The following is a 27,343-nucleotide window of genomic DNA, read 5'->3' on the forward strand; positions in this document are numbered from 1 at the left end:
AACAAAAAAAAAAAAAAAAAAAAAGCCAGGGGAGGCAAAAGATAACAGTTGCAACTTTGGGGTTATTCTGAGGATTATATGACTTAATGTATGTAAAGTATTTAAATCAGTTCCCAGAACATAGTCAAATAAAATGTAAATCTTATTTCCTAGCCTTTCATTAAATCACATAAAATCTCCACTTGATATATGAGGAAAAGGAGGTAGGGAGGGCTTAAATAGTTACCACCAAGGTATTCCAACCTTAGAGTCCATAATTTTAACCATGTGTTCTTTATATAAAAATTCAAGAGAAAATATTTTAGTTTGGAGTTATCTCTTTGTTATTAAAACTATAAGCTTTTTATATCTTTTTCCTTTTTTTCTTTCCTTTTTTTTTTTCTGAGCTTCCAGCAAGCACAGATCTAGATTTGAAGTTTGTAATGAAGTCACTTTGGTAAATTTGACAGTTGTCATTTGTGAGTCCTCTTTCATCACAATCTTGAGACTTTCTGTTAATATTTCAATTGAGTCCTTATATTGCATATGCCTTTGTAATAACCACCACATAAAAAGAAAAAAATGGAAACAAAGTTTTTGTAAATAGGGAAGAGGAGGGGAGGGGATGAAGGGAGGGCAGGCATGGGGAAAAAATGAGAACCAAGACCTGTCATGTAAAGAAAGATGCAAGATCCCAATGATGAACATAACTGTACTGTATACCTAAAATGTACCAATAAACTCAATGAGGAAAAAAATGATTCCAGAAGAATAAAAGGCACGAACACTGTTTCTTAAAGAACATTTTACACTGCAGAAGTTAAAAAGTCTGCTAACCATGGAAATAAAAAATTATCTCATCGACAAATAATGGTCCATGGACCACAGGGGGATGAAAATATAAACTTTATATAAGAATATGTTCAAATTACAGTGATACGTGCATAGCATGTTTATAACGGCATACTTCATATTAGCTAAAACTTGGAAACAGCCTATATGTACATCTTCAGATGAATGGATAAAAGAAAATATGATATTTATACACAATGGGGTACTATTTTGCCATAAATAAAGATAAATTTGAATCATTTGTAGGAAAATGGATACATCTTGAAACCATGATGTTAAGACAAATAAATCAGACACACAGCTTAAATACCATATAGTTTCTATTGTGTGAGAAACCCAAACTACAAGTAAACTAAAGACCAAAATAAAAGATAGACAATAGAAAGCAGGGTTATAGATCTTTTGCAAATGGGAAAGGGACCAAGAGATGGAGACAAGGAGAAGGGGACATATAAAGAATCAAGACATGTCATGTACCTGTATCAAATATCCACAATGAAAGTAGTCATTATGTATTGAAATCATGTACAAATTTTTTAAAAAGCACTAAAAAGAAGCATATGAAACAAGGATGGCTACTTGTCTTTTAGTAGTTGCCTAACTTTCTGTCCTTCCTTCTACTAATCATGTACAAGTACCTTGCACTCCAAAACCAACTCATTTAACTTCTCCAAACAGGTCAAAATCCTTCACAGTCTGTGTCTTTTCATTAACCACTTTCTCTTACCCAGAATATTCCCCATTCACACATTTTCCCATCAGCTTCCATTAAGATTTAATTTAAACATCATATCCTCTGTGATGCAAAAACTATTTAACATTCGAGGTTTTAATATCATTTCTTCTTTTATGATGCCAGAGATGTAATATAAGAAGCCATTCTACCCATTCATTTATTTATTCTTTTAACAAAATTCCATTGAATGCCTGCTCTTTGATATGGTATTCAGTGAATTATCATGTATATGTATTCCCACTTTTTAAAAGTAGAACAATGTTTTATCCACCAGTAAACTGAAACAAAGCATATTCATAAAATATGCATGCCTGTTGAAGGAAAGACTAAACCAAAAAAAAAAATCCCATGATTTATATTCACATTATAATTTTTATGAAAAGATAATAGCTATTCCAGTTTACTCCCCTACTTTCAGACTCTGAATACCTTTTAGTTATATTAAAAATTAATGAAATCTATCCTTAGAAACCAACAATTTACCATCACTTAGAAAATGCAAATGCACATGCTATATTTCAAAGTATGGAAATATCATGACTTTTTTAACTTCTCCCCAAGTGTTGAAAACATACCTCGCTACTATATTATTATATTAAAATTCTATAATTATCCTTGTACATGTTTCTTTATATATTTTGTGCCTGTTTCAGTTAAGGAAATTCATATTTGTGAGAATTTAAGAACAAAAAGAATGCACATAGTCCTGATCCACTGGCCTAGAAAGATATTCGAACATTGGAACAGCTCTGGTTACCCACTTTAAAGATAATCATAATAATAATAAAATTAGGAAAAGAAAATTACTAAGATCTTCCTTTCCCAAGGCCCTGAAAGACACATATGAGAGATAGGCCCTGAAGTTCATGGTTCACTAACTTCATGGTAAAACTGCCTGCATCCATGATTTACTGTTAAAGAGACTAGATGAAGTTAAAGATTATATATGATTTTTTCATTCTCCTAAAACAATAAAATATACCATAGGTTATGAATATGTTTTATGAACAAATGAAAACTATCAAATGATGTAAACTAAATAATTAAAATCCATGCCCTCGAGTAGGAGTTGAACGGAGTGTGTACATGTGTATAAGTATCACTTGAATTTTAGATACTGTATTTTCATTATTATGGCATTGCTTTTTAATTTCCAACATTTTAATACAATTTGAGTGAGGAATAAAGTCATGTGCATTGGAAAGAATTCCAAAGAAGCAATTCTTTGGATGATTCTTTGAGATAAATCCATTCTCCCAACATAACTATGTCAATGTACCACATGTAGTAGTTTTTGAAGTTCAGTTATATTTGCTACAAAATTAGCCACATTCTTTCCTGACAATATCACCTATATTAATAGACTTTTCTCCAGGCATCTCATAAACACTTGCCTCAAGAGATGCAGATAAGAAAAGAGAGCATAAAAACTCAATGACCTATCAGTGGGGTGCCAGGAAAACCATCTCTGGTAAATAAAAGACTGCGCAGTATATAACCCTGAAATTACTTAAATCAGTCACATTTTGAAACCAAGGGGAACATTTCTCTTTAGATAAAACAAATTTAAGATGAATGCCGAGATGTATATAACCCACAAGAATAGAATATAATCAAGACAATATATCTGTAGACATCCATTCAGCTACCACTTGATTGTGGCAGAGGAAAATACAATACACATTTCAAAACAATGTATTCTAAAGAGAAATTAAAACAGATTCATACCAGAAACAAATGCTTTTCAAAATAGCTACTTCTATCAAAATGTGTACAATCTGACCTGAGATATAAATTTATGGTAACAGCATTTTCTAGCAGGAGACTCTACTGTTCCAAAAGGCCAACTTCCTAGCAGTCTAAGCTAATGATTACTGCATATGTGAAGGAAGTCCCAGATTCAGCTCCAAGCATGAAAGCAGGTGCCTTTGTCCTAGGTGTTCTGACAGGCAGATATTAAAGAGCAGTATGTGTCAGAAGATGAAGAAAATCATCTGGCCTCTCTGACAGATTTTACAGTGGAATGTTTGCACTGCCAGGGTGGTGGTTATGACAGACTTGAGACATGACAGTAATCGGAATGTCTAGGTAAGAGAACAAGCTTAATCGAGATGCCATGTTGACAAAATCCTGCTTATGTTAAAAGAAGAGTCATTGCTTTCATTTTCCTCTGAAAATCCCAAAGTCTATTTTTAATGTGTGTCTTTTTTCTGAATCTTACGCCAACACTTTTCAATTGTTTGCAGGGCAGGAGATGAAACCGCCCATTGTATTGTCTCATCTGTTTTTCACAATACCTCAGACCATCATATCATGACCATTGTTCTGGATGGAACAGAACTTACATAGAATTTTGAAGCAACTGTGAAATGATTGTCTGTTTTTCTGGGGTTCATTTCAAATTAACCTCGGAACCCAAACTCAGAAGTGGTTATTACTCAACATTTGTTTGAACGCACAGGACTCTGTGCAGGGTATATTACATTTAAAACCAACTATTTTGTGATTATGGACCACAGATAAAATGAGTAAAATAATACTACTTTTCTCTCCACAAATAAATATAAATTTTATATTTCTTACCTTTATATAGATATTCAAGTTAATTACAGGGGGAATACAGTATCTAACCTCCAGAAATGACCTCCTTCCTAGTTATTTGAACTCTTCCAGAGATATTGTACTCTAACTCTGTATGCATGATCAGTGGTAGAGCATTTAGGAGAATGAACTGCCAGTTGTGAATTGTTGCTAAATGAAAGGGTAGGCATTTTTAAAAAGTCCTTTTCACTTCTGGGCTTTAATAGTCATCTAATTATAATGATTTCAAATTCTCTCAAGGCTAAAATTAAACTTGGCTTCCTGGATAGCCAAACAAGTGACTATTCTTCTACACTACCCAGTTTTCATTTTATCTTAGGCTCACTTTGAACATAAATTGGTTAAAAACAGTCATATTCTGCACAGTGAATTAAATATCACTAAAAGTTATAGATTGAAAAGGCACTTAAAATCCAGTACCATCCAATTAGATCGACCACAGAGCATTATATTTTCCTCCCTGATAAAGAGGGAAAGGAAATGTAGTCAGGGAACACAACATTGGTTCCAGAGAGGAGAATCGGTCACAATATTAATGTCCAAGTCGATGGGATATGTGGCTCCAAGGGGAAAGTTACCAAAAGCCCAGTTCTAAATAAATAGGCAGATCAGAGTAAAAATAAATCTAAAATACTGGTCCAAAACTGAGCTGCCAGTCTACAGAAGACTTGGCAGGAGATACAATCTCATTTCTGAAACAGATAAGCAAAAAAAAAAAAAGAGGATTTATTTTTATGAAAAAGAAGACTTGAAATAAGTGCAGAATAAAGTCTGGAGATGTTTCTAAGGCAGTGTTCAGGCACTGGAAGGGAACTTGATTAGGTACTGTATCTGTGACTTTCAATATAATGGTTCTTGGGAAGTCTTAAGCCTATAGAGGGCACTATTATTACGTTAGAAATCAGAAAGCCAGGACCAGAGCTTCAACAAACTATGTGCTTGTGGATGAGAACAGAGATTTTGGAACCAAACTTCCCGGATGAAAAATCTTAACCCTGCTCCCCTTTACCTGTAGGACACAAGGCAATTTCTTTAAGTTCTGTAGCCTTTTCTCTTCCAAAAGATTGAGATCATCACTGAGATGATTTTGAGGAGTAAACTGGTCAGCAACACAAGTACAAGTAAAACATTTATTAGAGTGCAACTGTTAAGTAAGGAAAAATAATATTTTGGGGCTTCATTTTTTTTTCATTTGGATTCATATTTCTTAGGACCTTGTGAAAAATTACATCTTTTTAAAACTTAAGTGATGTAGTTTATTGACTAGAATATAAGTGACAAGATTGTCATCACTTACTGACTAAAATGTAAATATTACATTCAAGAATGTTAAAGATGACAGATTTAAATACCAAAGCTTCAGTACATTGATATCAAATGAAAAACCTAAAAGGATTGAATGTGGGTACTTTTGGGAATGGGCCTTGTGGTGGTTTAAGGTTTAGGTTAGAAGTCATTTTTTATTATAGGCCCATAGGCTTTATTGATTTCTTAAATTGTGTCATATATTTCATCAAGTAAGAATTAAAATAAATTTATAATATAAAAATCGTATATGAGTACAATCTTCTAATCTCTCTCCTTTAGGTTAGTTCAAGGGTAGTATCCTGAATCTCAGAGAGCATATGGATAGCTTATGCCTGTCTTGTTTGCACAGTAGTAAAATAGTTTTCCTTTAGCTATGCCCTGTTCACCTACAGTCCCTGAAGGATATGTGCAAGATTTGATTTTCTCCTGCTATGTTCTCTCTATGATCAAGTAGAGAAATGTGGTTCAAAAAATTTTAAAATTGATTTTTAAATATACTTTTTTTTTACTTTGACTAGTGTATTAAAGAATAAGCAAAAAAGGGTAAGCTATTGATTGCATTAGGTGTGGAACAGATGGAAATTAGTATTTTCAGGCTTAAGAAAACAACAAAATATTTCTATAAATATTTTAATCAACATAATAAAATAATTTTGTACATAAGGTGCCATAAATAGCAATTAAGATCAATTATGTCAAAATGTGCATTTATTATACACATAGGATTAGATATAGCCCTATATATCTTTTGAAATACTTTGCATTTTATTGAAGCGGAGGATTTTTAAACGCTTCGTGCTTTACAACAGTCAAATAAGAAAATATTATAGATGGGAAATAGTTAATTGGTTAATTTCCAGAAAAAAAATGTCAAAGTTTTAGACTTGCAATTAAAATTTTTAAGGGTTAATACTGTGCTATTTTGAAAAGACTCCATTTTAAAATGTCAAATAGTGTCTAATTTTTTTTCTAAGTGGGATTCCTCTCTAGTCATAGAAAATGAATCACCAGAACTATACAATCAATGCAAAGCAGATGGTGGAGCAATTATCTGGTGTATTTGGGCACTACTGTTGGCCAGTTCATAGCGAGTGAGCCAGGAAATGTATTCTGTGCCTTCAATCTGCTTTCTGGTTATGAAGGATAGGGTTATTTTAATGAAACTCTTTGCAAGAATTTAATTTCTGTTGCATAAGCCTCATCCCTATAAATGCACTTCCCTCCCTCCCTCTGTCTCTCTCTCTCTCTCTCTCTCTCTCTCGCTCTCGCTCTCGGTCTCTCATCAGCTAGAGCTAAATACCATGATGAGGAATGTAGTAGTCTGAACTGTGATTTATACTTGATATCAATGTGGCTTATTATTCTCAATTCCTTGAGAAAATAACTACTTCCTATACTAATGTACACATTTGAATATTTAATTTTTTAAAAAAATCATATGATATAGATCACAATTTAGGAAAAAAACACTGTATTTTTAATACAAATTCAAAGTATGTAGAAGAATAAACTTAGAGATTTTAAAGCACCTATTTTCAGAAGTTTAGAAAACTTTTATCTTAAATACGTGTTTTATTTTTAAGCACTGTTGAAAATGGGCTGTTAACATTTTCTTGGTTTTGAGATTTTAAAGATTTAAAGACTTACTCGTTTTAGAACAGTTTTTGGTACCCCACAAGGTTGAGAGGAAGATACAGAAATTTCTAGTGTACTTCCTGTCCCGTCACATGCACAATCTCTGCCAACCCCCATCCTCCACCAAAGGGGCACATTTATTATATTTGGTGAACTGACACTGATGAGTCATTATTAGCCAAAGTTTATAGTTATGTTACGATTCACTTTTGGTAGTGAACATTCTACTGTTTTGAATGTAATGAGTTGTATCCACCTTTAGAGTACACAAAGTATTTTCGCTCTGCAACAATTCTCTGGGTTCATCCTTCTCATCCCAGACTCTGGCAAACACTGACCTTGGCTTTTCTCTTTTTTTCAGTTTTTCTTTTTTTGTTAGTATGTGATTGTAGTATATTGTGATTTCATTCCTTGTGGGGAGTTGGCATATGGACATAGCACATCTTAATTCTTTCTTCATCCCCTTTCCCTCCCCTCCTTTCCAACTCTCTTCATCTCTTTGCCCCTTACCCTTATGTAAAAGATCTATCTCCCTGTTTACTATTATCTACCTTTTATTTTGCTCTTTATTTATGTTGCAGTTTCTCATATAAGAGAAGCCATATGATACTTAATCTTCTATTTCTGATTTATTACACTCAACATGATGGATTTACCTATTATGAGTTGTTCTGGTCTAAGCATGTATATGCATGTGTCACTGTAATATAATGTTTAACTCTTTCAGGAGGACACCTAGCTGAGTTGAATAAAATTTTTATTTTAAATTATTCAAAGAACCTCCATACTGAATTGTATAATGGTAGTGCTACTTTACATTTCCACCAACAGTGTAGAAGGGTTCCTTTCTCCTGCAGCCTGTCAACATTTGTTATTTGATTCCTTGATGATAGCCATTTTTATTGCAGAAACACTTTATCCACTGGAAGATAAAACAGGTTAAATTCTGAAGGACATAAACATAGGCAAGGACTTTATGAACAGAACCCAGTTGCACAAGAAATAACATCCAGAATCAACAAACATAGATCACATCGAGTTTAAAAGCTTCTACACAGCAAAGGAAACAATCAACAGAGTGAATAGACAACCTACAGAATGGGAAAATAATTTTGCTAGCTATTCCTCAGACAAAGAAATAATATCTGGAATATATAAAGCATTCAAAATATTAGACTTCCCCTCAAAAAATGAAAAACCCCATCAACAAATGGGCAGCTGAAATGAATAGCCACTTCTCAGAAGAAGAAGTATAAATGACCAATAAATACATGAAAAAGTGTTCAACGTTTCTGGCCATTAGAGAACAGCACAGTAAAACATTGACCTTTGTACTGTCTCCGAAGTTTACCTTTTCCAGAATGTCACATAGCTGGAATCCTACAGTATGTAACCTTCTCAGATCAGCTTCATTCACTTAGTAACATGCAGCTAAGTTTCCTCGAGGTTTCAGTGAATTTATAGCTCATTCTTCTTTAGTACTGAGCAATATTTCATTGCTTAGAATTCTCAAGTTCATTTATTCATTCACTTACTGAAAGACGTCTTGGTTGCTTTAAAGTTTTGGCGATTGTGAATTAATCTTCTCTAAACACTCTTGAGCTGGTTTTGTATAGAGAAACATTTTCAGCTCCTTAGGGTAAATATCAAGGGGCATGATTTGACTGCTGGAGTTTTGGAAAGAGTGTATTTACTTTTGTAAGAAACTACCAACTGACCACCAAAGTAGTCATTTACACTCCCATTGGGAATGAATGGGAATGTTCTGCTTCCTCCTCAATGTGTGGTCTTCTCTGTGTTCTGGATTTGGGCCTTCTAATAGGTGTGGCTTGGTATCTCATTGTCATGTTTTTTTGCACTTCCCTAATGCAATATGATGTAGAGCATGATTTTATATGCTTACTAACTGTGTAAATAGCTTATTCGGTGAAATGTTTCTTAAGTATTTCATTCACTTTTAATCAGGTTATTCTCTTCAGTTTGAAAGTTCTTTGTATATTCTGGATTAATCATCCTTTATCACATATGTCTTTAGTAAATATTTTCTCCCAGGCTGTGTCTTGTCTTTTCATTCTCTTATCAGTGTCTTTTGCAGAGCAGAAATTTTTAATTTTAATGAAGCTGTCCAGTTTGTTTTTCTCACACATTATCGTATTTAATATCTTCAGTTATCACTATTTGGCTCTGTGAGTGCTTAACAGAATTACTTAAACACTTTGTACATGTATCCAATTCTAGAACACTTTCATTTCTCCCATAGTAATTCATTCTTTGTTCTAAATATAAAAAATAACTGCACAATAATAATACTGATCTTATCTTATTAATATTTTTAAATTTCATTATTTTCCAAACATATTTAAAGTGGAAATAGTAAGATAAACCCCATTTCCTCATCATCCACATCGAACACCTAGCAACATTTTCTCAATTTTGTCCCATTGGCTCCTTCCCATTACATATTCATGCATTTTATCTTGTTTCTGAGTTTCCAAAGAATATATGTTTAAGTTGAAACGTTAATTACAGAAAAATTCATGTAATTTCTTAAGATAATGATTTCCTAAAATTAACTTTATCAATTTGATTGTGTATATTTTTGCATTTTTGAAATGGCTTTTTTCTAAGAAATACCTGAAATAAAATTGTCTTAGAATTCAGAACTCCTTACAGAATCACACTGAGATTTTATGAATGTCTAAAGATTCTCAGTGAAACTTAAGATATATTAACCTAAGCAGACCTTATTTTGTTTGTTTGTTTGTTTGTTTTTCTTTAAAAATACTGGGATTAAGGGCCGGGGATTTAGCTCAGCTGTTCAGTGGCCTGCTTTGCAAGCAAAAGAACCCGAGTTCAATCCCTGGTACACCCCCCCAAAAATACTGGGATTATTAGAATAACACTGTAAAATTTGAGATATCTTCCTAATTTCAAAGATTATAATATTTTTATTTTGTTTAGTAAAGCAAACTCAACATAACCTACTGGGAGAGTGTTTCTTTGTGGGTAGTGTTCCTTAGTATATTAATGCTACTTGGCTATTTATAGCCATTAATATTTAGCTAATGCATAAAACACATAACTTTATGGGCTGTTTTCTCTTTTTTTAGTGCAGATTGCTTCTCACATAGGTATTCAAGCCCTTTCTGTTCCTTTCCAACTGTAACTCCCACTGACCTCCACCTTCCCTGTAATTTATCCTTGGAAGCATTTTTCATCTTATATCCCATTATGAATCAAGAGACCCTGAACATTGACAAAATTATTCTACAGATATAATTGTGCTGATTTATGATAAGTCCAGATGCAATTTATTTGCGTGAGCTGCTTGGGGTTTTTTTGTATATTTGTTTCTGTTTTTTGTTTTTGTTTTGTTTTGCTTTGTTTTTGTTACTGGGAATTAAACTCAAGGCCTTCACACTGAGGCACGTCGTCAGCCCTTTCAAAAAAGTTATTTTATTTTTTTATTTTTAGACAGGGTCACTCTGAATTGCTAAATTGCCTAGGCAGTGCTCAGATTTAGGCCCCTCCTGCCTCAGCCTACCAAAGTGCTGGAATTGTAGCCATGCACTACCATGTCTGGCTTGCATCAGAGTATTGTAGGAGACAACAGGATGGGATGAGATGGATTGCCAAATTGAAAAATAATAGAAGGTAAAACCCTACTTCCATAACTTAGAATGTGGCATGTTTTATTTGTTTTCTCCTCTAATATGAAAACTGAGTTGCACATCTGGAATGACTACGTCAGTTGATTTTGTTTTTCTATGCCAAGTGTCCAGTCAGAAGTGACTGTATTTTCATCTCCACTTGAATGATCATTTTGTACTATCCGTTGTCCTGGTGGGCACACAAACACAACCTTCTACCTAGACCTGACATCCATTCAAAGATAAAGCCACAATCCAAGCTGGAAAGTTAGGGACAGTTTTGACCCAACACCTTGAGAAGCTGTGAGAGTGATTTTGCTGGGACCGCCAAGTGGAGAGGGCTTGCCGAGGAGTGAGTTGGCCCTGGAAGACAGAACTGAGGCAGAGAGAAAGGACACTCATACTATCAGCAACCTCTTCTGTGTTATGAATGTGTTTTTAAAACTACTTTTTCCCTTGCTATCCTGAATTGACTTTATTTCACTTGCAAATGAAGATATCCTGACTAATAGTTCCTCTATTGAGACAAGTTAGACTCATTTTTTTCCAATAAGTGCGATATTAACTTTGCCATTTTATGCCTCATGTTCATATCTAAATCGTGTCTGCCTCGTTACCTTAATCCCAGCTACTCATCAGTGTCCTTAATTTCAAATTGTCTACTAGCTTTTAGCAAATGCGCATGCAATCCAAGCAGACTAAGAGATTAAGAGTAAGAATCTTACTCTTAAGGGTGAGAGACAGACAATGGATGAAAGCAAACTAGTCACATGTTGCTTTGAGTTTTCAATGAAGTAAAAAGCCAGGCCATCAGACTCTGATATACTGAAATGTTACTTTAGATTTCTGTAAAGATATGAGTTCATATAAATTTATTTAGCACTTCATGTAGCAGCCTAATCAGCTGAACTTTCTTGCATAAACTACTTTCATTTGCCATCATGCTGTTGGGCAGAAGTCTATGTAGACAATCTGGGCTTGGCATCCTTGTTCCAACATTAGCTCTGTTATCTTGAAGAAGTTGCTTCACTTTTCTGAATTCAATCTCTTCCATTGTGAAATGAAAATAATGTTTCTTTTACATGTAATTCTATGAATCATATCATATAGTGGATGTAAAATATTTAGGAAAAAAGTAAATACTCAATAAATGGAAGCTATTGGGTTTATCATTTACTAACCACTTCAGATCATTTTGTAGGTAAAATATCCATTAGTTTTCCAATCTGTAGTTCTCCAAGAAATAGATTATGAGAGATTTTGAATTTAAGCATATTCTTTCTATGATTTCAGAGATTAATATTCCCTTTAATTCCTCAGATTATACTATATTTAGTTAATTTAGCCACCCCAATTTATATAAGACTCACATTTGATATCACAGCTGTTGTTTTCTTCTTGTGTAATAATGTGTGTGTGCCTACTTTGCATGTTTCTCAAGGTTTGGGGCATGTATTAATTAGATAAGACTTAATTTCAACACTGAAAACAATAAAATGCCATCTTAACTATAATTATTTTTTATATATTCTTTTACTGTAACTATTACTAATATAGTGGTATTGCTTTATCACTTAGCTAGGAGACAGTGCTGTCATGGGGTACTAAATATAAATATAAATATTTAGTACCAATTATAATTTGAAAATACAAAAAATAAGGATGCAGTTATTGATAATTCACCACTACATCAGCATTAAATAACAGAAGTTGACAGTATTTTCTTCCCCATAGACAAACCTCCACACTCAGAAAAGGGAATTCCGTTACAATGAAGTTAGTTTTGACACCAATCTTGACATCAAGAGAGAAACTTGAGATATTACAATGCTAACTTCTACAGTCTTAAAATGCAAATTGTTATAGTTTAAATAGTACAATCTGATAAATACTAAAAGTGATTCTTATTACTTTATAAGATAAATTAAATTTTTGGTATAAAATAGGAGTTTTTCGATCTTTTCCCTACTCAGAAACAATGGAAAAGATCCATTTGAGTTTATGATTTTCTCTGAACTATATTTTGCCATAATTTAACTTGTCCTCGAACTGAACTAAAATTTGAGTCTCCTGATAGATAACAGAAAAAGCTTTTTTCAAGAGTTTGCAAGGTTCCAGGTGCATGGGGCCCTGACTAAATATTATTCCAAATTGATCAGCTGCATAGGTGAAGACCAAGTTAGGAAACATGTCTACAAGGATTTCTTAATGAAAACAGGTGGCTTTTGATATTCTAAATAGATTCAATAATTAGTTAGAACATTTTTAGGACTTTAGGTGCATATCACAAGGGATTTCAGTAATATTCAGAGGACACCTCATGTAGGAAAGCACCTGTTCAGGAGTCATTCATGTTTTCTTAATAAGGGGAAAATATTTTGAAAACTATACATGGTCAGGCCAAAATGTCTGTCCCAAGCAAAGAAGGCTTTAATTTTTTAAATTATTCAACTGTTACATTTTAGGAATTTATAGAGTATAAAAAAATACTGCCTTCCTAAGCAAGATGTGGATTTCACTGAAAGACAAAAAATTGTTTTTATATTTGTTTAATTGCTGTTTAAGAAAATGCACAAAGCCTTCTGTATGGAACAAAGTTCACTGGTATACAATGAATAACATTTCATACTAAGTGTAAGTAATGATAGATTTTTATCTTCAACGTCCTAGTTTATTATATCTGTTAAACACACACATTACAAGGAAGGCAAACATCTCGGCTGGGCCACAGTCCTAAAGTAAGATATTGGAACTTTCTCTGCCCTCTTGTAATTTCTACCATGAAGAATTTAAAATCTATTTTTAGTCAGATTTGTACTTGGACATCAAATAATCCTCATTCAAGCAGTATCATTTACAAGAAAAAAGTTAAGCCCCTTAGCAAGAGTATAGGTAATGAAATATACTGGAAAAGTTTATAAATTGTTACTGACACATAGGCAAGTTAAATTCCCAAGTAATATTTTTTTTTCTAAAAGTATTACATTGATTAGCAGCAGGGTGCAGAATAAAATAAATCACATTTCACATCTCCTTCAGTGGTGTTTTTGAAATTCTGAGTAATGACCCAGGTTGAGCCATTAATGCAAATCCTCAAAACTTAAGTAGTTTCTTGATACTTTTCATTTTGAGACATCTTTTAAGGAAACAACAGATGCCGCTCCACATGCATTCAAAAAATCAATACAATTAATCAATAACACTCTCCACAGGTAATAAATGCTGAGAAGCATTTCTGCCTATCTATATTGATCGAGAGAATTGCCTCAAATTGGTTCTGATGTGTATAAAAATCATTTCTTTATTGATCAAAGCCTGTCTTCCCCTTTCTGATATGTTATTTCATATGCAGTATACAATTGTTTTAGTGTCCATTCATGTATATTTATGATAAACAAATTTCTTATCTGCATATGAAACTAATTTGAATAAAATATAAAATGGGAAGGGTGGAGGGGGTAAAGGGAGAGCAGGGAAATGGAAAAAAAATAAGAATCAAGATACAGCATGTAGAGGTACAAGATCCCAATGATGAACGTAACTGTAAACTTAATGGGGAAAAAAATGGGCATTTTTGTTTCTTGGGGTGAATATATTACTCAAAATTTAATTAAAACATAAATAATCATAAGAAATTTTAAATCTATTATAACGAGAATTGTTATAGTATGCTTCATATTTCATTATTTACACTAAGCTGAAAAGTTTTAATTATGCTTCAATTTCCTATAAAATAATTCTGTTCATAAAAATACATGTATCTAACCCTGAATGACTCTGTCTTAATTCTATAAATAATAGAAGACTACATAGTTTTAGTCAACTGTTGGCTCATAATATTGCTAGCAAATTTTATTTTTGTAACATTCAAACATGTAAAATAAATTCTGTGACCTCTTTAATAACATATGGGGTGAATATATAAACAGAGTAAAGAGGAAAACAGGAATTCTACATTAATTTTCTGAACAAAAAGATTTGAAGTTTCAATGGATTGAGCACTTTCAGTCTCATTAGGAGAGGGACCTTTGACCCGTCGGATGTACGTCCACACTTGCCTTGGCTCACAGCACCTGATAACAGGTGGCTCACTGGGGGAATTTTAGTGATCAGTAAAAAAGTTCTCCAAGATAGGTCAGCTCCTAACTTTTGATGCATCAACAATGTGAAATATTCCTTTAGTAACGAAATAGAACTCATGTCAACATAATTTATTGAACTTCATATCTAGCTTCACCTATTTTCCTTATCTGGATTGACTGTTACAAAATGACATAATTTTGGCCATTAAGTATACTGCCATCAAAAGCTTGCTGAACTACTATCTTCTTAAAACTTAGTTTTTTTAAAAATTCATGCATATTGGTGGTATTTTTTAATATAAACTGTCATATCAAAAACCGAGGGCCAGAGTTGTAGCTCAGTGGTGCAGTGCCTGCCTGGCAAGTGTGAAGCCCTGGGTTTGATTCCTGGTACCAAAAAATAAAAAAGAAAATAAAAGAAAAAAGAAAAAAAGAAAAAAGAAAATTGAGATCCAGTGCATTTGACTTAGATCATTTTGCTTTATCAATCTAACAAATTAATTTTGACCTGTCTTAATTCAGGAATATTTCATATGAAAATAAATTAATTTGAAATCTTTTAACAATTAAGAACTGCTTACAGGCCGGCTGTGGTGGCACACGCCTATAATTCCAGCACTCAGGAGGCTGAGGCAGGAGGATCACTGTGAGTTCAAGACTAGCCTGGACTACTTAGTGAGTTCCAGGACAGTCTCAACTACACAATGAGACCCTGTCTCAGAAAACAAAACAAACAAAAAAAACCAAAAAACTGCTTCTGTCTTCTCTCTCTCTCTCTCTCTCTCTCTCTCTCTCTCTCTCTCTCTCTCTTTTGAACTCAGGACCTTGCACTTGTGAGGCAGGCAACACCCCCACTGAACTAAATCCCCAGCCCTGCTTCACTTTTTAAGAACAATTAGTGAAAGGAATTGAATAAATATGTTTATTTTATTCAACTATTTGGTTGAGGTTTGAAGGGATGTTTATCAGTGTAGACAGCATAAGCATCAGAAGGATGATACAGTCTGTTTTGTTTCTCCTGGAGGAAAGATGAAATGATAGTTTCCTATATATCTTAATATAAAACACTTGGAGATGTGGAGGTGTCTGATTTGCTCATGAAGGCACTGTTGAATCCTGGGAACCCTGGGTGGGTTTTTTGAGCTCTAAAGTATAAAAGTGGTCCCCCAAAGTCCTTCACTAGTCACAGGAAGTCAATCAATCTCATTAGAGTAACAACAGAGTGGAAATTTTCAAATAGTTGTCATACTTAAACAGATTAATTAGGAACATGCTTAGATTCTGCCGAAAACTAATGCTGCATGCTAAGATGTTTGCAATGGGTCCTGTTGTGCCTTACTCAGGGAAGCTTAATCACACTGGCTGAGATGATATCGAGCCAATCAATAAAAATCTGTCCAGAAGTATTAGAGCATAGCACAGTGGAAATAACATGAGTTTTAGAGCCATGTGACACCAAAATCCAGACTCCAGTGCTGCGTGGCCCTGAAAAAGTTGCTTTAATCTCTGTAAACCCCATGTTGCTACTCTGTGAGGCAGTGTGTATGTTAGAACAGTTCAGGAAACATATAATGTGAACCAATATCGCAATAAATATTATAGAAGCCATGTCTTAAAGGTGAAATGAATATATTTATGTCATTATATTACAAACATTTAAAATATATATCATAATCTACATTGTTTCATATCATTTATCTACAATAGTATCATCTCAATGTAATCAATATAAAATTATTAATAACAGTTTACATCATACTTTGTTCATAACTCTTTTAAATCTGTTGAGCATTTTACAATTTCAGCACATTTAAATTTGTAATGGTTGCATTTTAAGTCTTTAAAGCTGCAAGTGCATTTTGCCTATTACAATGGACAGATAACAACCTGATAAGGTGTGATGGGGATAAAATGAGGTAATGCAGGTGAAGAACTTAGGACAGTGCTTTCCAAATAATAAGCCATAAAAATGGTAGTTGTGACAACTGTTAGTGTATTACCCACTGAGTACTGAGTACTGATTAGCATGCTTGCTAATACAATATGCCATATATATGCAAATTTAATATGCCATACATATGCAAAGTTCTCTGACTTGAGAACTTAAAACAAATACATAATTAGCCAGACTTCATGGCATTTTATGATCACAAGATTGATGTAAATAAAGTGCAGTAAATGCTTAAAAGAGGGAGATTTTCTCCTAGGGATGCCTTGTACCCAGTTAGTGAAGAAAATAATTTTGAATTGGGATTTAATAGATGGATAGGCTTTTGTTAAGAAGATAATGGTCAAGAACCAAGGAGATAGTTAAGGAAAATATTCCACCAGATGAAATAAAGCAAGCCACAATCCAAAGGTGGAGAAATGAAAAATATATTTAAGAAATGATGGCAAATTGATGGAGAATGCAAGGTTCACATGAGATCATACTTGAGTGAGAAAATGCTGATTTATACAGGACTATGAGGGTCTTAAAATCCCTGGTAGGATGTGGCGGTCCAGCCTTCACAACACGAACATGCCTGAGTCGGGGAGTGAGGATTGAGAAAGGAAAGAACACTCAAGCCTGAGCGGAGACGAAGAGAAGTCTGATTTATTTCACAGAAACAGCTCCTTTTATAGGTTCACAGCAACAGGAAGCTTTTAAGGGCACACAACAACAAAAAACACCAAGTTATTGTTTTTCAAAGATCGAATTTCCTGACTCTTACTGATAACATCAGATCTTCGGCTGTCTCCTTGAGTTTCTCCCATTGCAGCAACAAGTTTAACAAGCAGAGTCCTAGAATGTTACAGATTGTATCAATGCCTTGAGTGTAGAGGTGAAGAAGTTTCCTTTTAAATGTCAAACTCCTAGAGGGCCATGGCCGGGCTCCCACATATCCCCCTTTTTATTATATTTAGAGCAGGGACTTTCCCAGCTCAGCAGAAAGACTGTGCCTGTCTTAGGTGAGAAATGTCCAGAGAAATCCCTTACCCGTCATCAAGCCATGAGAATTCTGATACTCATGCTCTGTCTTAGGTTGGATATTTCTCTACACTTCTCTTACCCGTCTTTGACTACCAGCCTCTGCAGGGGTTAGATCATAGGTTGTGGAGGCTTGACATGTAGATTTCTCTACCTCTATCAACATCTGTAACCCTTGATCCTCATACTAGGACTCATTAATTGTTACAAGCATCATCATGAAGAGAGATTGTCTCAAAACCATCACAGACTGAAAGGAAGTCATCATTTTGAGAATATACAATTGGTCAATTTACAATTAAAACAGCTGTTGTTATACTCATTATCAGTTTCATAAGCAATATCTATATTTCTTATCAATAACATATAAGGAGGATTAACACAAGACATTATCTTTTTCTTTTGTTCTTTGACTTGAGATAACACAGTATTTATGGTATTTCACATATTAAAAAAGTCCCTATGTTAAAAACATTTAAACGAAGGCTAGTAACTTTGACATCTGACCATAAACATATTTCTCCCAATACAGCAACAAACTTCCAAATGTTTGAGAAAAACCTGAATTTGTCCACCAAAGTAAAGTCCTGCAGACAAGTTTAAGTCCAAATGATTAGTCCAAAAACTTTTGAGATGTGTCCTTAAATGATCTTTCTTGAGGTATAGTAACATAACACCTCTTCTATAAAATAGTAGTACTGCCTATTTCTGTTTCTTCTCCACACAAAGGTAATGATTGTGGAGGTTACTGTCCCATGATACTGGATGTAGACTTGTCAGGATGATCCACATGATGAACCAATCTCTCTGGTATCCATCGAGCTCCGTCATGTTCCTGTGAGAAAACACAAACATATCCTCGGCCCCATATTAAAATGGGGTCGGGTCCATACCATTGACCAGTTAAGGGATCTCTTCATTTTACCAAGGTATATGGAGAACCTTGTGGATGCCAGAATCTTTCTGCTGCTGAATGGCCATGCTTATCAATTTGCAAAAAATTTAAAATATAGGTAGCATGATTTAAGTAATTTCTGGGTGAGGCGGGATATAACTCCCCCTTTCTTATTTTTAGAAGTTGCACTTTTAATGTGCCATGAGCACGTTCAATTATTCCCTGTCCTTGAGGATTATAGGGAATACCTGTAATATGCACAATATGCATTTGTTGGCAGAATAGTTTGAAGGCCTTACTAACATATCCAGAACCATTATCTGTTTTTATTTTTTGAGGTACTCCTAAAATGGAGAAACAATATATACAGTGAGCAATAACATGTTTAGTAGCTTCTCCTGTTTGAGTTGAAACAAGAATAAATCCTGAAAATGTGTCAACAACAACCTGTACATACCTTTGTTTTCCAAACTCCATTACATGAGTAACATCCATCTGCCATAGTTGATTAGGAAGCAAACCTCGAGGATTAATACCATAATGTGGAACAGAAGAAAACTGAGGGCAAGTGGAGCACTGTTTAACAATTTGTTGAGCAGCTTCTCAAGGAATCTGAAATTGATATCTAAGAGTACGACTACTTTGGTGATGGAGTTGATGAGATTGATGAGCTAAATCAATTTTAGAAAGGGCAATAAATTTTGTGGAAACATCACCAAGGTGATTTCCCAAAGACAATGGACTGGGTAAAACAGTATGTGCTCGAATATGTCCAATAAAACAAGGAAGAGAAAGAGCATGAATATAATTTTGTACTTGAATAAAAAGTTGTTGAATCTCTAAATTACTGGTATTAATACAGGCCACAGTTTCTAAAGAAGGAAGGGCTTTAGCCAAATACTGATTAAACAGCTTTTCCACTAGAGGATCCATCAGTGAAAATAACAATGGCATCAGGTATAGGTTTAAATGAAATAATTTTTGGAGAAATAAAAGATTGAAGATTTGCAAATTGTAACAATTTATTAGGTGGATAATGAAATTTAATTTGGCCTGAAAAATATGCAAATGCAATAGCCCAGGAATCACAATTCTGAAACAGCCAATCTAATTGTTTTCCTGTAAATAGAATTACAATAATGGAAGGTTCTAAACCAAAATATTTCCGAGCATTACATCAGATTGATTGAACAAGTTGGGCAACAGCTTCATAGTAAGGTTGTAAGTTTTTGGCAGGTGAAACAGATAAATGTAACCACAATAAAGGTCCATTTTGCCACAAAACAGCTGTAGGGGAATGTTTGGTTAGAAAAATAAAAGATTCTAAGTGTTTTTGATAATCAAAATAAAATATCTGTTGATTAGAAATGGCTATTTCCACCTTTTGAAGAGCCAATTGTCCTTCATATGTGAGGGTCCTGAGGGAGGATCAGGATCCCCTTGCAAGATATCAAATAAAGGTTTTAATTCTCCGGTAGTTAATTTTAAATAGGGATGTATCCAATTTATATCTCCCAATAATTTTTGAAAATCATTCAAAGTTTTCAAATTATCTTTTCGAATCTGTAACTTTTGGGTAAATATTTTTCAAGGATATAGCTGATATCCCAAATATGAAAAATTGATTGAGGGAGGATCCAAGGGGTTGGATCCTGAAATGCCCCAAAAGTTTGATACGGGGCCTGAGGCTGGCCCCTCCACCCATTTTCCAACTGGATAGGATTTCCCATAACATCTCTTTTGGATCTACATTCATTGGCCCAATGATTTCCTCTTTTACATCTAGGACATAAACCAGGTTCTTTAGGTTTTGAAAAAGGGCTATTTTCTTTATGTTGTGAGCAGTCTCGTATTAAATGTCCTGCCTGACCACAGCCAAAGCAATTTCCATTATTCCCCTTTTTTTTTTTGGAGGGCCACTTCTATGTTGTTGAAATAAGACCTCTTTTACAGTTTTTCCTTGTGAAGCTGCAGCCATGTCAAGGCCCTGAGTGTAAGAAGGACCTATATCAGCACACAAGCGAACATAATCTGATAAATCAGCCTTCTTTCTAAAAGGACGAAGGGCAGCTTGGCAAGCAGAATTAGCATTTTCGTATGCCAATTGTTTAACTAAGATAATTTCTGCTTCTGATTCTCCAATTATTCTACTAGCTGTTTGCAACAAATGATCTAAAAAATTTTGGAAGGGTTCATCGGGCCCTTGTCTGATTTTAGAAAGATCCTCTGTAGTCTGTCCAGAGGAAGGCAATTTTCTTCAAGACGCTTTGGCAGCTGCATTAATTTGAGTATATACTCCTAGGGGAAAACCCAATTGCTGAGTAACATCAACATAAGGTCCCTCTCCTGCTAGCATCTCATAAGTTGCATTAAATTCTCCTTGCTGTCTATTTATGTGGTTTTGGCCAATTGAATTATAAAATCTTTAGTTACTACTAGTCAAAACTTTTGCAGATCAAAATTAACAAATCTCTTGTAGAATTAGGGTTAAAGGAATGAAAGCTCTTCTTCACTCAAACTTTTTATAACAGACTTAAAACCAACAAGCAAGAATAAATAAATCATTTTCACATACCTTCTCAACATGCATATAGACAAGAGGAACATACAAAAACCTTTCATGTTAAAAGTACAATTCTTACTTATAGCTTTCCTAATATGTTACTATCTCATTTACTATTAACCTTCTATAACAAACTTCAGCTTAAAATGTCCTTTTTCTGCTTTTAGATTATTACATCTTAAAATTTGACTGGCTGCCAATAGAACAGTATTAATCTAAAAGAGCAAGTTAAACCTATAATCACAGTTTAATCATTTGGACAAGAAGTGTTACCAAAACTAGTTTTCACTAACAGCTGACTGTCACAGAGCAGAAGTTTGAGCAATTCCTAGGCTGGAGCAAAAGAGGCCAAACAATGTAAGACAAAGACTTATGAAAACCAAACCAAAAGAAGAACCAGGGACTCTGTCGGGGAATCTCCTTAATCTCCTCTTCCAAAACCAGTTCCAGAAGAACACTCTCGACCAGAGGGTCTTGAGGAGGGGAAAAAAATCAACCTCCCTCCCCATAAACAGAGAGACAAAGTTCCTACCAGAAGGGCAAAGGACCTCTCTGGCCCCTGTGGCGGGGAGTCCATTAGCACGTCTGCCTGGACCTCCCTCCCTGCCTCCAAAATGATCAGGATCACAAATTACCAATTCAGACATTAACAGGAAAAGAAAGACACTGAAGCAAAGAAAAGAAAACCAAGGACAAATTATTTCTACAAATTCTAATAAATTACACAATTGCTGGTGCCCTACTCTAGCACCACCGACACACAATAAATCTTTAAGCACATATACAAAAAGCATGCAACTCTTGCCTGCTCCCATTTTTAATATTTACAAGAAAACTCACCTCTCCTCTTTTTGCCTTCCTTTTGAAGGTTCTCTTTTTTTGTTTTTGTCGAGATCTCCTTTTATTCTTTATCCAGTGGTGTCCTTCACTGAATCCCTCAATACTCAGGTCCCTGTTCTTCAAGTTCTTGTTCTTCAGGTCCCTGTTCGGGCGCCACTTGTGGCGGTCCAGCCATCACAACACGAACATGCCTGAGTCGGGGAGTGAGGATTAAGAAAGGAAAGAACACTCAAGCCTGAGCGGAGACGAAGAGAAGTCTGATTTATTTCACAGAAACAGCTCCCTTTATAGGTTCACAGCAACAGGAAGCTTTTAAGGGCACACAACAACAAAAAACAGCAAGTCATTGTTTTCAAAGACTGAATTTCCTGACTCTTACTGATAACATCAGATCTTCGGCTGTCTCCTTGAGTTTCTCCCATTGCAGCAACAAGTTTAACAAGCAGAGTCCTAGAATGTTACAGATTGTATCAATGCCTTGAGTGTAGAGGTGAAGAAGTTTCCTTTTAAATGTCAAACTCCTAGAGGGCCATGGCCAGGCTCCCACAGCAGGAGGCTTGACATCATCTAGTGTCAGCAAAATTAGTGAAAAGAACATCAGTATAGGAGTCAAAAATCTACTTTTAGCCAGGGCCTACAACGTTCAACACTTCTTACCTTGGCACATAGTTACTTCAGCTGTAGTGTTTCATTTGAGAATGAGATGGTTGGATTGAAAACAAAGCAAAACCTGAGAACGTTAGAGATGTAAATGGCCTCTTGTGGTTGGTTTGTTTTTGTTTCTTGCTTTTTTTTGTTTTTGTCTTTGTTCTGTTTATATTATGGTATTTTAGTATGAGAATAAAAGAACTGAAGAAATGCTGAGGAATAAGTATAAGATTTAAAAGTTTAAAATATGGCAAAAAAAAGATTAGGAGTAATTTCAGTGGTGTTTGTGTCAAAAACAAAGACTAATATTTTGCACATCACATTTTGAAATACATAGTCAAATTATAGAAAATTAGGAAGAATGGATAGAATTTGGGTTCAGTGTGGAGAAAAAAATGAAAAGTGAAATTTACTGAGAGAAATAGTACTCATAGTAGAAATGGGAGATAAGGGAGATGTTTTAGCTGGAGATGTAGGAAGGGATGTGAAGATTTTCTTTTTCAGTTACCAATCCTTAGTATATACAGTGTGTACATTAGGATATATGTATTTGAGGATTAATGATTATACATGAAAAATAATGCCTGCAAAAAACATGCATGTTTTAGTTTCAGGCATTCACAAAGTAGTAAAATCAGCACTAAGTAAAATAATTAAGAGATTAACATGAGCATTAAATTTAAGAGTTTATCTAGGGAATTCAGTAGCTTTCACAAAAGGCCCCTAAGTGTCACACTTAATCCAAGTGTCAATTTATGAAAGAAATGCTAAAGCGAGTAAATGAAGCAAGACTTTTTGAATAACAAAGATTCTATTCAAATCCCAGCTTGACCTTTGTGTCCTTTTGCATTTGCCAAAAAGAAAGAATATCGATATTCATAATATCGAATTAGAAAATATGGAGTGTAGACATTCCTTAAACTGTGGCTACTACTAGCTCATTTCAGTAGACATAAATGAAAAGCAAGCACAATTCTTTCATATAATAAGGATCTTTGTACTCTTATTTATAGCACTCTGTATCTCCTCCAGCTAAAGTGAATGAAGAACTTACTATGTCAGGTCTTATGACTATTAAAAATAATGTAAAAATACACAGTATGAACAATTCCTAATCTTGAGCAGGATTTGTTTAGGTAAGAAACAAGAAGTATGGAAACTTTTAAGACAATGCTCAACTATTCTATGTATATGCTTTCCAAATCAAATTGAATTGTCACACTTGTATGTATCTAAAGTTAATCAAAATGTTTTCAGTTTCAAAAAGTACCAGTGTTTTACATGCACATTTTATTAATGTAAGATGAAGTTTCCTATTTATGTTAGTTAACCCAAAATTATTACATTCAGATAAAATTTTATTCCTCTATTTTTGTGGGTGAACTCATTCTATAAACTTCCTCAAGAGACTCTACTGACAGTGATCCTTAAATTAGTAAGGACATTTAAGTTTTTATTTTTAAGGGTGTTTTTGAAGCTTTTATTTTTATTTGCACATGTTTGCAGTATATAATGATTACATTCACTGTGAAGGGTTGGAACATTACATAAGACATCTTGATTGTTGTAACTTCCCTGTCTTATCCCTGTGCTCTTGTGCTGCTTTGCTTAACTTGGAGGGGGGCGTTGAATCCAGAAAATACTGAGCTATATCCCCAGCTTGTTTTTTTTCATAATTTTGGTGTGGGATCCTCTCTGAGTTTTCCAAGGTGGCCTCAAAATGTGATTCTCCTGCCTCATCCCCTTGAGTAGCTGGAATGAGAGGAGTGTGCCTTCATGGTCAGCTGCTTTTCTTCAGTAATATCTTGGATCTATTTTTCTAAAAAAATTTCTTGTTAATCAAAACATAAAGCTATATTGTGAAGAAAGTTATAAAGTTATTTGGAACTAAATTTTGAGAGCTCCACTAGTTTATGGAGGTGGATGAGTTCACTTAATAATAGAAATTAGGAGAAATTTAGTTCCTGTCTTCTAAGCCAAAAGAAATGGACAAATTCATCCAATAAAGTAAATTGATAGCAACACATGTTATCCTCATTGAACTCTATTGGCCAACCAAAATGATTGATTTTTAAGTAGATATTCTAAAACCTTAGTAGATAAAAATAAGTATTAATTATGGTTTTAGAGATGTATAAAAAAGCAGTCATAATTGCTCACTATTGTTGAATGCTGAGTGATTTACCAAAAAATACCAATTTCAAAATTAAATAATTTCCCATTCTTTGAAAAATTTAAGCATCCCCAAAACCTCAGCATAAACAAATAAAAGAAATAAATTATTTTTATATTACAAATGTATTGTCTCCTGCCGCCTGCTCAGGCCCACCCAGTAGGTCCATGACCTCCTGAATTGCACACCACCAGATCCAGTAAAGAAGGCCCCTGGAGGTCTCTCCTGCTGCCTGCTCAGGCCCACCCTGCAGGTCCACAACCTCCCTGACTGCATGCCACCAGATCCAGTAAGGAAGGAAGCATGCTCCTGAAACATCCCCATGACCTGACTCCCACCCCCATTCTCAAACCTTCTGATTGGGTCAGTCCTTGGAACCACTCTGCAGAGGCATAGGTGGTCATGAAGTGTATTTTTCTGAGATCCCAACTTTGAACATCTTTAAAGAAAGGACAGGGGAAACCTGTAATAGAACTTAGTGGATTTCAACCCTACAGGTTGGGAAACTCAATTTAGGCCTTATGGACTGAGGTCAGTCTGAATCGTGGGGACCTGTTATTGGCTATCTGAGATTAGGGAATTCGGTTATGCACATGGCTGTATACCTGGTATAATATGACAACAGAGACATAGTCTGAAAGAGACCCTTCAAATTCTTTTCTTTTGCTTTTCCTCATTCCACCCTACAATTTCTTTCTTTTTTCTGACCTCTCTCTCCAACTCAGTCTCTTGCTCCACCATATTATCCCTCAGCTCCCTTTTTATTCCTGCTCCTGCCCTAACTCAGACTTCTTCTTTTATAATTTTTTCTTTTTTTTCTTTATGTTCTTTTCACCTATCATTTTATCTAACTCATGGCTCCGTAGCTTCAAGGGAAGGTGAGCCCCTGTTACTGTTAAGGGGATATATTCTTGTCCTTATTCCTGCACTCTGTCTATCCCCTTTGAAGTTAATAGTTTCATAAAGATAGTAACGTCATTGTACGTCCTCAGGCTTCACTTGAAACCTTCTCCAATTCTTTCACTTATCTACTCTTCTCTTCCTAACTCAGTCTAAGCCCCCATCCTAAATGGTAAAGATGCTATATTGAAAAGTGTATTCACTGCAAACATATTTTGGGCTGCTTCTTGATATTAATTTAATTCACATGGTTTAAAGGGGATAGATTAATGATTACCACAAGTGGTCAATTTGCAAGCTGTACTTGATCCTATTGGGCTGCTGAATGTATTAATTGGGATAAAGGATTGTGATTGGTTTAATGAGTTGTTTTCTCCAGTATTATGAAAATTAGGATGTCTATGAGTCATTAGAGACTCAAAAGCTAAAATGCAACTACATCAGGAAGATTTAAGTAATACCCAGAAATTAAACCAAGGACAACCCAACAAAAAAAAAATAAAAATGAGAAAACACTTAAGCAAGACACAAAGACAGACTTCCAGTTCACCAATGGCAAACAGTAGGGTAAATAAGGATGAAAATTTTGATAGTGAACCAGCAGGACACCCTGGACCCATAGCACAGGAGGTAACAAAACAGATCAATCAGGCTCTAGAAAAATTCAAATCAGAAATAATTTCCCAGTTAACCATAGAGAGAGTGAGCAAAATGGAAGTCATGATTCGAGACTCTAGAACAGAAACTGACAAAAAAATAGATGAGCTCAAGACCATGATAGAAGCCATGAAGACTCAGCATAAGAAAGAAATGGAAACAATGAATGCCCAACAGAAGAAAGAAATGGAATCCATAAAACAGATTCAAACAGATATCCAGGAGATTAAAAACTCTATTCAAAGCGTACGCAACAGAATAAAAGATTGCGAAGATAGAATTTCAGATATAGAAGATAGGATTGCAGTCAGTGACCATGAAAAAGAGGTCTCTCAAAAACAGTAAGGGATCATGAGAAATTGATCCAACAACTACTAGATGATACAAAGAAAAATAACATAGGACTGATAGGAATCCATGAAATAGCAGGAGAAAACACAAATGACTTAAAAAAGCTCTTCACAGAATTAATGACAGAAAACTTCCCAAACAGAAGGGAAGAATTAGACATACAGATAAGTGAGGCATATAGAACTCCAACTAGCCACGATAAAAAAAAAAATCTACACCTAGACATATAATAGTCAAGATCACAGAAATCCAACAGAAGAACAAAATGCTACAAGCTGTAAGAGAAAAGAAACAAATCACATGCAAAGTAAATCCCATTAGAATCACAGCAGACTTTTCAACACAAACCTTTAGGTCAAGGAGATCCTGGAGTGAGGTATTTCAACTCCTAAAAGAAAACAACCTCCAACCTAGACTGATGTATCCTGAAAAACTCTCTTTCAAAATAGACGGGGAAATAAGATACTTCCATGACAAAGAACAGCGGAGAAACCATGAACAC

The 27,343-nt window shown here is 34.6% G+C and overlaps 1 protein-coding gene across 2 annotated transcripts in view; it reads left to right on the top strand.

Moving 5' to 3' along the window:
• Window positions 1-27,343, top strand: part of Spag16 (sperm associated antigen 16) — a 1,007,960-nt gene that overhangs the window by 972,954 nt on the left and 7,663 nt on the right. The window lies entirely within an intron of this gene.

This window comes from Fukomys damarensis, unplaced genomic scaffold, assembly GCF_012274545.1.
Source record: "Fukomys damarensis isolate Sample0158 unplaced genomic scaffold, DMR_v1.0_HiC HiC_scaffold_16, whole genome shotgun sequence".
In the NCBI taxonomy this organism is placed as follows: Eukaryota; Metazoa; Chordata; class Mammalia; order Rodentia; family Bathyergidae; genus Fukomys; species Fukomys damarensis.